The sequence below is a fragment of the Desmodus rotundus genome, chromosome 4, assembly GCF_022682495.2.
Source record: "Desmodus rotundus isolate HL8 chromosome 4, HLdesRot8A.1, whole genome shotgun sequence".
Classification (NCBI taxonomy): domain Eukaryota; kingdom Metazoa; phylum Chordata; class Mammalia; order Chiroptera; family Phyllostomidae; genus Desmodus; species Desmodus rotundus.
Genome location: NC_071390.1, coordinates 23,623,569 through 23,636,457, shown reverse-complemented (window position 1 = coordinate 23,636,457; position 12,889 = coordinate 23,623,569). Strand labels below are relative to the sequence as shown.

Sequence of the window (12,889 nt, the reverse complement as noted above, 5' to 3'; positions counted from 1 at the left end):
GTGTACAGTGGGGTTTTCCAGAGCCCATGACACATGACAATGTCATTGCTCAGTCAATTAATGGAATGTATGCTTGTAAATTCTTGTTTTCTAGACTCTTCTAAGGTATGGCTTTGGGGTATAAATATGTATGATTTCAAAGGTTAACTCGGTTTGTCAAGATTTTCGCTATCATACCTGCTATAATCTGTGTAACGCCATAACCATCCAATGATTTATTTTGAAATTCTAATGTTTTTCTTATGCCTATGTGGAAATAAGGACATTTTATCATCTTGTTTTGCAATAACACTTTTAAATTATTTCAAAGGTTATTGAACCTAAAAGAGTAGGCCATCATACTGCATTGGTTAGACAGATGCATGAGGGGCTGAGAGGCTGGCAGAGGCTTCTACCACGGACACCGTTGGTGACTGCTGGATGGAAACTCAGCAAAGTTAGTAACCCGCCACCCCAGCACCACTTCCCCAAAATACAGGAACTTGTTCAACTAAAGGTTTAGCTACAAACATGAAGACAGTGTTAATATTTCAGGATATTAATATCTGGGTAAATCTACAGATGTAGCTTTTTTTCTTGCATTCATCTAACATTAAGACCAACTAAGCATTGATAAAGATTATTTATGTAAATGGCACTAAAATAACTTGGTGTTTTGGCACTAAATACAAATGATGATGTGATATGTGAAGTGTTAAATAATTGATCTGACTCTCACAGATTGTGCTGGAAAAACTATGCTGACATCTGGACTGATGGTACAAAAGCAGCAGTGAGTGAAACCGCTGGCAGCTTAGCACACGCCAGATCAGGAGCATGGGCGGTACTCGTGCTCACTGTCACACATTTGCAGTAAAACAAAAATGTCAGTTTTACTTAGTAATTCTCCTGATAAAAGAATACAAATTATTAGTTTAACTAAATTTTAATCTCTAAGCACACATTTAAAAAATAATCTGTATGACTAAATGAAAAATATGCATAAAAGACTTCACCTCCACCGCAAAGTATGATGGTTAACTCAAGGACAAACACTTGTATGACTATTAGAGCTGAAAACTGAAATGGTCACTTTTTTTTATATAACAACATTTTTACTTGAAATAATGACCGACAGACAAATTGTGATAATTCAGATTTGAGTAATTAAAAGACATTTTTCTAAAAAAATGAACAAAGTAAGGCTGTCACTTCAAGGAAAACAACTGACTTGTTACTGATTATAAATTTTGAACTGTTAAGTAAAAATGAGGATTTTATTTTATTTTATAATCTTGTTTATGCTACAATAATCATCACAATTTTTCCCTCTTTGTCCTCCTCCACCCTGCACCGCCCACTCCCCCAGGCAATCCCAACACCATTATCCATGTCCATGGGTCAGGCATATATGTTCTTTGGCTACTCTATTCCCTATGCTGTACTTTATATCCTCGTGACTATTCTGTAACTACCTATTTGTACTTCTTAATCCCTTCACCTCCTACCACATTCCCCCAAACCTTGCTTCCATCTGGCAACCATCAAAATGTTCTCTGTTTCTATGATTGTTTCGATTCTGCTTGTTTATTTTGTTTTTTAGAATCAATTGTTGACTGATAGCATTTACTGTCATGTGATTGTTCATATTTTTGATCATCTTCTTCTCAAAGAAGACCCTTTAATATTTCATATAATACTGGTTTGGTGGTGATGAACTCCTCTAGCTTTTTCTTGTCTGGGAAGCTCTTTATCTGTCCTTTGATTCTAAATGATAGCTTTGCTGGGTAAAGTAATCTTAGTTGTAGGTCTGTGCTTTTTACCACTTTGAATATTTCTTGCCCCTCCCCTCTAGCCTGTAAAATTACTTTTGAGAAATCAGCCAATAGTCTAATGGTAACTAACTGCCTTTCTGTCGCTGCTGTTAAGATTTTCTCTTTGTCTTTAACCTTTGGCATTTTAATTATGATGTGTCTTGCTGTGGGCCTCTTTGGGTTCATCTTGTTTGGGACTCTTTCCACTTCCTGGACTTGTATGTTTATTTACTTCACCAAGTTAGGGACATTCTCTGTCATTATTTTTTCAAATAGGTTCCCAATTTTTGTGCTCTCTTCTCCTTCTGGCACATCTATGATACAAATGTCAGTGTGCTTGAAGTTGTCTCAGAGAGGTTTCTTACACTATCCTCATTTGTTTTTTGGATTCTTTTTTCTTCTTGTTTTTCTGATTTACTGGTTTTTTCTTCCTTTATTCCAAATTGCTGATTTGACTCTTGGCTTCATCCACTCTTCTCTTGATTCCCTGTAACTTGTTCTTTATTTCAATTAGTGGTCCTTCGTTTCTGACTGGGTCTTTTTTTATGCTGCTGAGGCTCTCACTAAGTTCTTTGAGCATCCCTATAAACAGTGTTTTGAATTCTGCATCTGAGAGATTGCTTATCTCCATTTTCTTTAGTTCTTTTTCTGGAATTTTGTTTTGTTCTTTCATTTGGGCCATGTTTCTTTGTCTCTTCATTTTGGCAGCCTCCCTGTGTTTGTTTCTATGTATTAGGTAGAGCTGCTATGTCTCCCAGGCTTGGTGGAGAGGGCAACTGTAGTAAGTTGTCCTGTAGGGTCCAGTGGCACAGCCTCCCCTATTACCAAAGCTGGGTACTCAAGGTCCACCCAACAGGTGGGCTGTATACAGTAGTTGAGCCTTGATTGCTGTTGGCAAGTCCAAGGTCAGCCACTGTCTGTGTTCTGTCTGGGATCACACAGCATAAGCTACAAAGCCATCTGTAGATACCTGCAGTTTGTGCTTGGCTTGAAGGTGCCTAGGTGAGACCAAATTATAGACCAAGGCTGGCTGAGGCTGGTGTTGGGCTAGGGCAACTTAGTGAGAGGTATGGGCCTCACTGAAGTAAGATGCTCCTTGTTTGAAAGAATTTAGGAAAATCTGAAGCATGGGCCAAGAGAAACTATTTATATGGAAAAGCCACTGGGAACAGTTTGGGTGGGCCTGAAAGTTGGATGCAGCCAGGCCTCAGGAAATAAATCACCAGCATGGGGCAAACAGAATGAGCCAGGTTGATAGAGTCTCAGATATGGTGCCTGCCTATTGGCTCTGTGGCTCTGTGTGGGGAGGGCTCAGAAAAGGAACAATGGCCTCAGCCAACGATTCTGTCTGGGGGATCTGGGGGAAAGCTTCCCCCCAGCTTTCACCCTTATGCTGGACAATTCAGTTCCTCCCCATATGTAGTTGATGCTATTCAATCTGTTGTCCCCATGATGGAACTCAGAGGGAGGGAGTCTAAGTAAGTCTGTGCACGGGCCCTTTAAGAGGAACTGCCTGAGACTCTGGCAGTTTCTGTCTTTCACAGTCTCTATCCCTGAGAGCCTGTATGGTTTTTACAGTCAGAAGTTATGGGGACTTCTCTTCCTGGCACTGAAGCCCTGGGCTTGGGGGCCTGGTATGGGGCTATGACCCCTTGTTCCTCAGATACTCCTTCTGATTTTTATCTACCACACATGGGTGTGGGCCAGCCCATTCCTCACCTTTACCCTTTCTACCAGTCTCTATGTGTTTCTTCTTTAATTCTGTAGTTGTATGACTTCCATTCAGCTTGATTTCTGATGGTTCTGAATGATGGTCGTTCTATAACTTAGTTGTAATTTTGATGTGGTTGTGTAAGGAAGCAAGCTGTATTTACCTATTCCACTGTCTTAACCAGAAGTCCAAAACTGCTCTTTCTTTATCTTGAAAATGAGGATTTTGGTATATTTGTATCTGTTACTGTGAGCTTGTCAGCTTCCCAAAACTTAAAGACTTCCTGATTACGTCAGTAATGATAATAAATATGCTTTTTTAATGATGTATTATAATGAAATGTGTCTACATTTGGGAGATCTGCATAATTCACAACTTAGTAAAACAGTATTTTCCAAATGATCAATACATGATGTTACAAAATCAAGCATAGGTAAAAGATACATTCAAAATGCAAGACCAATAGATTTTAATGCATCAGGACTACGAAAAGTTCATTGATATGGCTTCATATTCCACATTGCAACAAATATTTAAGAAACTATCAGTTCCATTTTCATGTAGTATCTGAGAAAAGTAGCCAACAAAAATCTGAAAAAGGCTATTCAAATGCTCCTCTGTTTTATAGCTATATATCTTTGTGAGGGCAAATTTTCTTCATACTCTTAAACCAAAACAACACATTGCCACAGAATATAAATGATGATGTGAAAATCCACATATCTTCCATTGAGCTACAAACAGATACGGACAATTAGGAGTCCCATAATGAAGTAACCCAGCTAGATTGCCCTACATAAACCCCCACTAGTTGATGCCCATGAACAAAATAATTCTAGTTAGTTTTTCATGCCTCTCTCTTAAATATTAGTGGAGATCCAAGGATCATTTGACATTTAGAAAAGTCTTTAATGTGAAAGACATAAACCAAATAAAGAAATGGGGAATGAAGGAAGGACATAGAGAACAAAATGTTTAATTCAGAAACTGTAAGAAAACTATTAGAGAGAGAGAGAGAGAGAGAGAGGGAGAAGGAGAGAGGTGAGAGAAAAGACTAAACAAAATTAAATAAACAATTAAAATTGATATCCTCAGAGAAACAAGAAAAGAAGCTATAAGAAGCCATAAAAAAAGAAGTTTTGAAGAATAACAAGAGCTTTCGGAAATCAGAAATATGATAACAGAAATGAAAATTTCAACAGAAAATAGATGATTAAGGGAATTTATGAGAAAACAGAAGAAAAAATAAGGGAGAGAAAATACATAAAAATTAGAGTACTGTTTGAGGAGTTCTGATATCTAACTAATAGAAGTTCCAGAAAGAGAGAGCACAGAAAATAAAAAGAAGAAAATTGTCCAAGAAAAAAAATTCAGAAAAATTTTTCTAAACTGAAGGGGATGAATTTCCGATTGACAGGGCCCACTATGTTCCTATTGAACAGAATAAAAAGAGAATCACATAAAGGATCACCTGAGACAAGATCTGAAAAGTACCAAGATAGAAAAAACAGGGCAAATAAAAGGACTGGAAATTAAAAAGGCATGGGATTTCTCAAAAGTTAAAAGGAAAGCTGGAACAAAATGGAGGAAAACATCAAAATTTGAGGGAAATCTTTATGTATCCAAAATATAAATCAAACTCTATTACAAGGTCTCAACATATTTACCTCTCATTTATCTTTTCTCAGGAATTTCCTGCAAAAAAGAGTTCCACCAACATGAGGGAGTAAACCTCAAAAAAAAAAAAAAAAAAAAAGGGCATGGATCCAACAAATAAGAGAGTCTAAGGAATCCCCAGGATGATGGTGAAGGGAGATCCCAGGACAACAGCTGTGCAGGAAGGACAGAGATCAACCAGGCCAGATGGGACCAGAGAGGGCCTGCTCCAGGAGAATCTCCAAGGACAGGAAGAAACTGATGGCTACCTGGGGTGTTTGCATAGAGAGAGATCTACCCTTCTGGTACGGAGTTAGGGATAGATTAATAGGAACTAGGAAAATGAAAAGACGGTTATTAATTCCAGGGAAAGCAAAAAGTTGTGAAGGAAGAAAATGTAATTATAGCACACCACATTCTCTGCTAGGAATCATATTTATATAGTAATAAAAATGTGAGCACTGAGTTCTGATCTCACCAATACTTAAGATGTAAAATATTGGAGGACAGGCAAAGGTACGTATGATTCACTGTGTGAGAAGCTAGAGAAATAAGAGAGCTAAATCCTCATCTTCCATAGTAGGAAATTCATAGATAATACTTGAATTGGGGGAAAATCAAGAAACAGCAGCATTAGACTGTTATTTAGAAATATGAAAACAAGCATCAGAAATGGCTAAAGTTGTGATGATTGCTTCTCGAGGGGGGGTATTGGAGGTGGGAAGGGTGGACCTGTGTACTGATGGTTTCTATTATAAAGAAAAATGCATCATACGCTTATTGCAGAAATATTAGAAAGTACAAAAAAGTAAAAATGAGAATAAAGAGTCCCTATATACATCTAAAGGTTAACACTATGAATCTATTAGTGCCTTTTCTTTGAGTTTATGTGCAATTTGTATTATTGAGGTATGACTTGTATATTTTATATTTTACTTTATTCACTTGACAAAAGTATTTTCACATTTATGCTTTTCATAAATATTTTCACAGCAATATATTACTTCATAATGAATAACATTATTTACTTAGGTGTAACAGTTCAGGCCCATTTCTTAATATTTTGTTACAAAAAATGTCAAACACAGACAAACGGAAAGAATTACATAGAAAAAACCACATATCTACCCACATGGGTCTACAATCACTACTTTGCTATACATCCTCTATCACAAATTCATCAATCTATCTATCCCCCTATCTATCCATAGATCTGGTTCATGTGTTAAGGCATTTCAAAGCAAATTGCAGAGTCGGTACATTTCACCCTAAGTTCATCAGGCATACTATTAACTAGAGTTCAGTGTCTCTTTATGGTCATTTTTCTTAAGTTATTTGTACTATGATGTGCACCAATAGTAAGCGTATCATTTGATGAATTTTGACAAGTGCATACTCCAGTGTACCCCACATTATAATCACCCCAGAATATTCCTTCATTCACTTTTCCCTCTCAATCCATATCTGTATACCCTACACCCAAAGGGACACAGTCAATGCTCTAATTTTAAAAATCTATTCCAGAATTTCGTGTAATTGGAATAATACAAATGTGCTTTTTTTAATAGAAGGCTTTTTTTGCACTGAGCATAATGATTTTGAGATGCATTCATTTGTGGAGTGTATCATTAATTTGCTCTTGTGATATTCCTTGTTTTGAAGTCTACTTTGTCTGATTTTAAGGTAGCTTCACTGGCTTTTTATGATAACTGCTTACATAGTATGCCATTCCTATCCCTTTATTTTCAATTTATCTGTCTTTATATTTGAGGTTGGTTTGTTTTAGGCAGAGTATAAGTGGGTATTCTATTTAACCTAGACTGACAATCTTTACATTTAATTATATTATTTAGAACGATTACACTTAACATAATTATTGATATGGTTGTGGTTAGGTCTACCATTTTGCTATTTGATTTCTTTTTCCAATTTATTTTTTGTTCCTCTGTTCTTCTTTTCTTGCTTTTTTGAAGTTAATTCAGTATTTCTTAGTATTCCATTTTAATTCTGATACAGCTATCACTTTGGTTATCTTTCAAGTGATTGCTCTAGGTCTACATTTTGCACCCTTATCACAATCTTCTTAAATATTACACTACTTCGCGTGAAAGAATCTTGCAACAGTATAATTCCATTTACCGCCTCATCTTTTGTGGCATTATTGCCATGTATTTTTACATCTATATATGTTATAAATTCCATAATACAATGCTATGTTTTTGCATTAGAATCAATTACTTTTAAAGAAATTAAGAGGAAAAATATAGTTAGTACTTTATATTTATCCACAAGTTTACCATTCCCTATACTTTTCTTTTTTTCTTCTTCTTTTTTGAGATTCAAGTTTCCTTCTGATGTTACTGCCTTTCTGTCTGAAGACTTCCTTTAGTATTTCTTGTAGCACAGGTCCACTGGCTTTCATTATCAAAAACGTGTTTATTTCTGCTTCATTAAAAAAAAAAACCACTTTTGCTAGATATAGAATTCTGGCTTGACTTTTTCTTCAGTACTTTAAAGATGTTCCATTATGTTCAGTTCTCCACTACTTCTGAAGTCAAGTTAGCCATCATCTGTGTCTTTGTTCTGAGTGTCGTTTTGTCTGAACACTTGGAAGAATTCCTCCTTAACTTCCTTCATCAGCAGTGTGACTATGTTATGCCCAGGTATGATACTTCCTTATATTTATCTTTCTTAGGGTTTGCCTAACTTCTTGGTTCTGTAAGTTAATATTTTTCACCAAATTTGGGAGAAGTTCAGCTTTTGTTTCTTCAAAAATATTCTGCTGCTCCATTTTCTCTCTCTTGTCCTCTGGCCTCTAACTACACACATATCAAACCATTTGATATTGGCAATGGGGTTGCTGAAACCTCATTTTTGCCCAATATTTTTCCTCTATTCTTAACTGTATAATTTTTATGGATCTGTATGCAAGTTCACCAACTCTTTTTTCTGTAGTTTCTAATCTCTTGTTAAGCCTATCCATTGAGTTTTTCATTTCACTTATTCTTTTTATTTCTTTAAGAATTTCATTTGGTTCTTTTTTAACATATGTTGTTTCCATTTCACTGCTGATATTTCCCCATGTAGTCACCCAATATAGGCATTTCCCCTTAATTATTTGAATATATTTGCAATAGCTTCTTTAAAATCCTTAATCCTTGTCAGCCAGTTCTATTATCTGGGTCATCACAAGGTTTCTATTTATTGCTCATTCTCTTGGCCAACGGTCACATTTTCCTGTTTTCTTTGCATGTCTAGTAATCTTTTAACTGTATAATGAAAGTGTGGATGATGTGCTGTAGAGACAGAAAAGTGTTGCTTTCAGATCTAGCAGGAGGTTGGGTGAACGGCTGATCACCTTTTTCCTGCAGCAGCTTCAGTCTGCACACTTTTAGGGTAAGCCTGTTTTGGTTACACATCATACTTAACAAATCCCTGGTCCTGAGATGCAGACTGTACTCCCGAGGCATAACTCTTTTGGTTTTCGCTGGGAAGCACAAGGTGTTTATCAAGCCCCTCTTAATTTGCAAGATTCAAAATACAATCTCAGTCCCTCCTGTGACAACAACTGAAATCTCCGTGTAACTTGTTCAGGCTTTCAGCTGTTGCTTTTTACCAGGCTTCTTTGACGCTCCTTTGAAAATGCACATTTTTGGGCTCGGGCAAAGATTTGAGGCAAATTCATATGCATATTTGGCATTTTGCCTCATGGCTCCTTCTTTTGAGATTTCCATGTTTTCACTCCTTCTTCTGAAACCTCAGGCCAACATAACCATGTATTTCATTTGGGTTCTAGTCACCTCCCACTGCATGTTTTGTTATGTAACCACAGGTCTCAACAGTACCATTCACTTCCTTCAAGGACTGAATAACTTCTAGTTTTTGCTTCCTTTTTGGTCACTCTTCAGTGTGTGTGTTTTGTCCAGATTTTTCACTGATGTCTGATGGAAGCTGCTCCACTATTTCTGGAATTGCAACTTTGTCTCACCAGTTCTTGCTGGTTTTTCTGCATGGTTTGGTGGGCAGTACCAATCACTAAGTCATGTATCTTGGTCTTCAAAATCTAAGAGCCTGAATTTTCAAATAAAAATAGTCCAACTATATAGATACATTTATTTATGAGTTTGGACTCAGAGTTCTGGTCGTTCAGTCTCCAAGATCAGCATCCCAATATTGAATTCATTCTTTTGCATAGCTATATATAGGTATTTAGGAGGGGGGACCCCAAAACCCAGAATTTATTTATAAAAATTGTGTATTTATTCTCATATGTTTAAACTTCAGTCACCTTCCAAGTATTCTCCATTTGATGCAGTACATCTATTGAAATATTTTTTTCTACTGCTCAAAGTAGTTTTTAAACTCATCAGTTTTGATGCCTTTTAGTGCTTCTGCTGTTTTTTGTTTCACTATTTCCACATTGGGAAAACATTTTCCTTTGAGGACTGTTTTCATCCAGGGAAACAAAAAAATAGTTCTTCAGGGTGAGATCAGGTGAAAGGGAGGGTAGGGCATGGGGGTCATGCTGTTTTGGGTCAAAAACTGCTGAATACTCAATGCAGTGTGACCAGGTGGGTTTGTAAATCACCCATCATAAAATGGGCAAATGGGTTGAATCTTCAAATAAAGTTCATTGAAACTGAACACAGCCTCTCACAATAGTGCCAGCTGGTGCACTGATACAAATGGGTTCCTAAAACACGCACTTAATGGGGGAAGCCTGTACTACAAGGGGCCTGCCCTCCAGAAGATAATTCTGCTTTTTTTGGGTCCCCCTCATATTGACAATTATATCTTAATTCATTTTCTTCCTGGCAATGATTCTTGATTTTCTTCACATTATTAAGAAATTTTCACCTCAGCATGTCTTAGGACTAGAGAGTCCTCCTGGCCAGAACTTTCTGGAATTGTTCCATGACTATTCCAAGTCTTGACTGGAAACCATAGCTGGAAGGAGTAAACGGTAGGTTCCAGGGGCTACTTGTTGTCCTCAAATGAGTACTGATCCTGGAGTCAAAACCAAAACCTGTTGCCTGCTTTGGGGGTATTTTTAGAGTAGTTTCAAACATATGATTTTATCTTGAGAGAATGGCCAATATTTCCAGTAGCTAATAAATAAAACATATTTATAAAACAATGTACTTTTCCATTATAAAAAAATACTGTTTACTTCATTCCATTTGCACTATAAAGAGTGCGTCAGTAGGGAATAAAAGCTTTCTCTGATCCCTCCCTTTCAGCCATGATAACTGAACAAGTATTACATTCTTACCCATTAGTATTTGTATACTCATTATTTCTACCAACAACACTATAAATTTGTCAGGCTTCATTCTTTATGCCACATTATCGAGAGCCTTTGGTGAGGACACTGAAGAGGATTTGAAGTCCCCCACTAGAATGTAATGCTTTCAGTAAAGGATCATTTCTAGTTGTCAAAGCAGTAATAGTTAAGAGAATAGCCCTTAGAGTGAGACAGACCCAAATTTCAAGTCCAAAACCTGCCACTTTCTGTGCAATCTTTGGATTCTCTACAACTTTCTCTAAGTTATGGATAACTAGAGATAAAAATAGTCCCTACCTCATTTGGTTGTTGTGAGGATCAGATATGGTAAGGCATATGAAAGCTTGTGACAGTTTTTGCCATATTCTTATTCTTATTATCATTGTTGTTATTCCCCTCCAAAGTAAATGTGCAATAAACAATTGCCTAAATGGGGGGCATGGACGAAAAAGGTGATGGGATTAAGAAATACAAATTGGTAGTTACAAAGTAGTTATGGGGATGTAAAGTACAACATTGGAAATATAGTCAATAATAATGTAATAACTAAGCATGGTGCCAGGTGGATACTTAAAATATCGGTGGGATCACTTTGTAAAGTATATGACTGTCTAATCACTATGCTCTACATCTAAAATTAGCATAAAGTAGCATTGAATGTCAACTGTAATTGAAAAATAAAATTTTAACAGAATCAGAAACTGAGTTTATAAAGACTTGCAAAGCTTACAGACATAATAATACTCAAAAGAACTGATTCAAACCCAGACCTCTGACAATGATGCCCATGTGTTCAACCACTAAATCATATGGGTGTCTGGTTCTAATATGCCACTTTTAATTTAAGTAATTAGTAAAATGAAAGTATTGTCTTAAAACAACAATTGCCTAAATAAGCACTTGTTGAATTAAATAAGTGCTATTTTGATGGGAGGGAAAAACACACAAATTACAAAAACAAGTTATAAGAAAAAATAGCAATTGTAAGTTATAATAAACACTATAATAAAAGAGCTAAGAAAGAGAATCAGTGAGGAACCTGGTTTAGATAGGGAAGGCCTCTTGCTATAGATGACATGTAAGCTGAACCTTAAGAGATGAGAAGGAGCCAGTCACACAGAAAATGGGGAGAACAGTATTCCAGGCAGAAGAATGTCATGTACAAAGGTCCGGAGGCAGATATGCATGTGAACTTTCTATGAACCAAAAGACTACCAGTGTGTCGGGGTAGAACGAGTAAGGCTAGAGTGGCAGCAGGTGCCCTCAGAGGTAGCAGAGGCCGAATACAAAGGGCCTCATTGGCCAGGGTAGAAAGTTTGGCTTTTGGTCTAAGTGCAAGAGGAAGACACTGAAGGGTTTTAAGCAAAAGAATGACTAGATCTTCATACTTGCTGAATCCATCACTTATAAAAACAATTTGAAGGATAAGAATGTCTGAAAATATTTGGAATGTGTTTAGAGAAACTAAGAGTATACATGTAGAATAAAATATTTCCATTATGATTGAAGTTATTGATTGTCAACAACCCCAAAACCGTTTTGGGAGACTTAATAAAGATTTCATTCACTTTGCTTTCTTTCCCATGTGTCATGAATATGTAAGGAATACTGGGACCCCTTAAAACGGAAGAAGACAAGAGTTATGAGCTAGGGAGGAAAGGTTAGAGTGACCGAGAAAGATGGCCAGAGCTGACAGCTATGAGGGCACAGAACCAGAGCAAATATCTGGGCTGTGAGGACCACATTAGATGAGAGGTGATTTGGAATATGCTGTGGTATAGATTTCTTACAAAAAGGAAAGGCAAGATTCCAGTGTAAATTTGTGAGACGTTGTAAGATGTTGGACATTCCAGCCCAAATGCCATAAGGAAACTTAGAGAAAATGTAAACTTATATATCAGATAATTATCTTTACAAGTCAATCTCCCTTTGGGGCAACGTATCTTTGCCATTGTAAGCTTCTTCCTGGAATGTTGGGGTTTATTCTCTGTTGAAGCTGCTTCATTCCCTTCATTTTCTTTTTCTTTTTCTTTTTTTAACTTGCTTCATATTAGTAACTCTCTTGGCACTAATTAAGACCACTGCCATTAATATAATGAAGTGTTTCTATTTTCACATGATATACTGAGTAATCAACAATATTTCCTCTTAAGGAAATTTATTCCTATGCAAAAGCTTATGGGGAAATGGTGACACATTCAGATTTCCATTACCTGCTGACTGATGACAGACTGATTTAAAAGAGTACATAATAGCTGAGCTTTCCCAAATGTGTCAGTGTTGTTGTTGTTGTTAAATTGTATTACTATGAGATAGTATGTGTCATAAAACAACTCTGGACTTAGTTTCAACTTTTTTTCCTAGAGGATGAAGAATAGCTTATTAAATGTCAGCTATAAACTTTATGATAACTAATAACTTTCATTTTACAGCAGCTGATAATAA

General features: G+C 36.5%; 1 protein-coding gene across 1 annotated transcript in view; it reads right to left on the bottom strand.

Moving 5' to 3' along the window:
* HPSE2 (heparanase 2 (inactive)) overlaps nucleotides 1-12,889 on the bottom strand; it is a 611,494-nt gene that overhangs the window by 189,805 nt on the left and 408,800 nt on the right. The gene's annotated exons all lie outside the window — the stretch shown is intronic.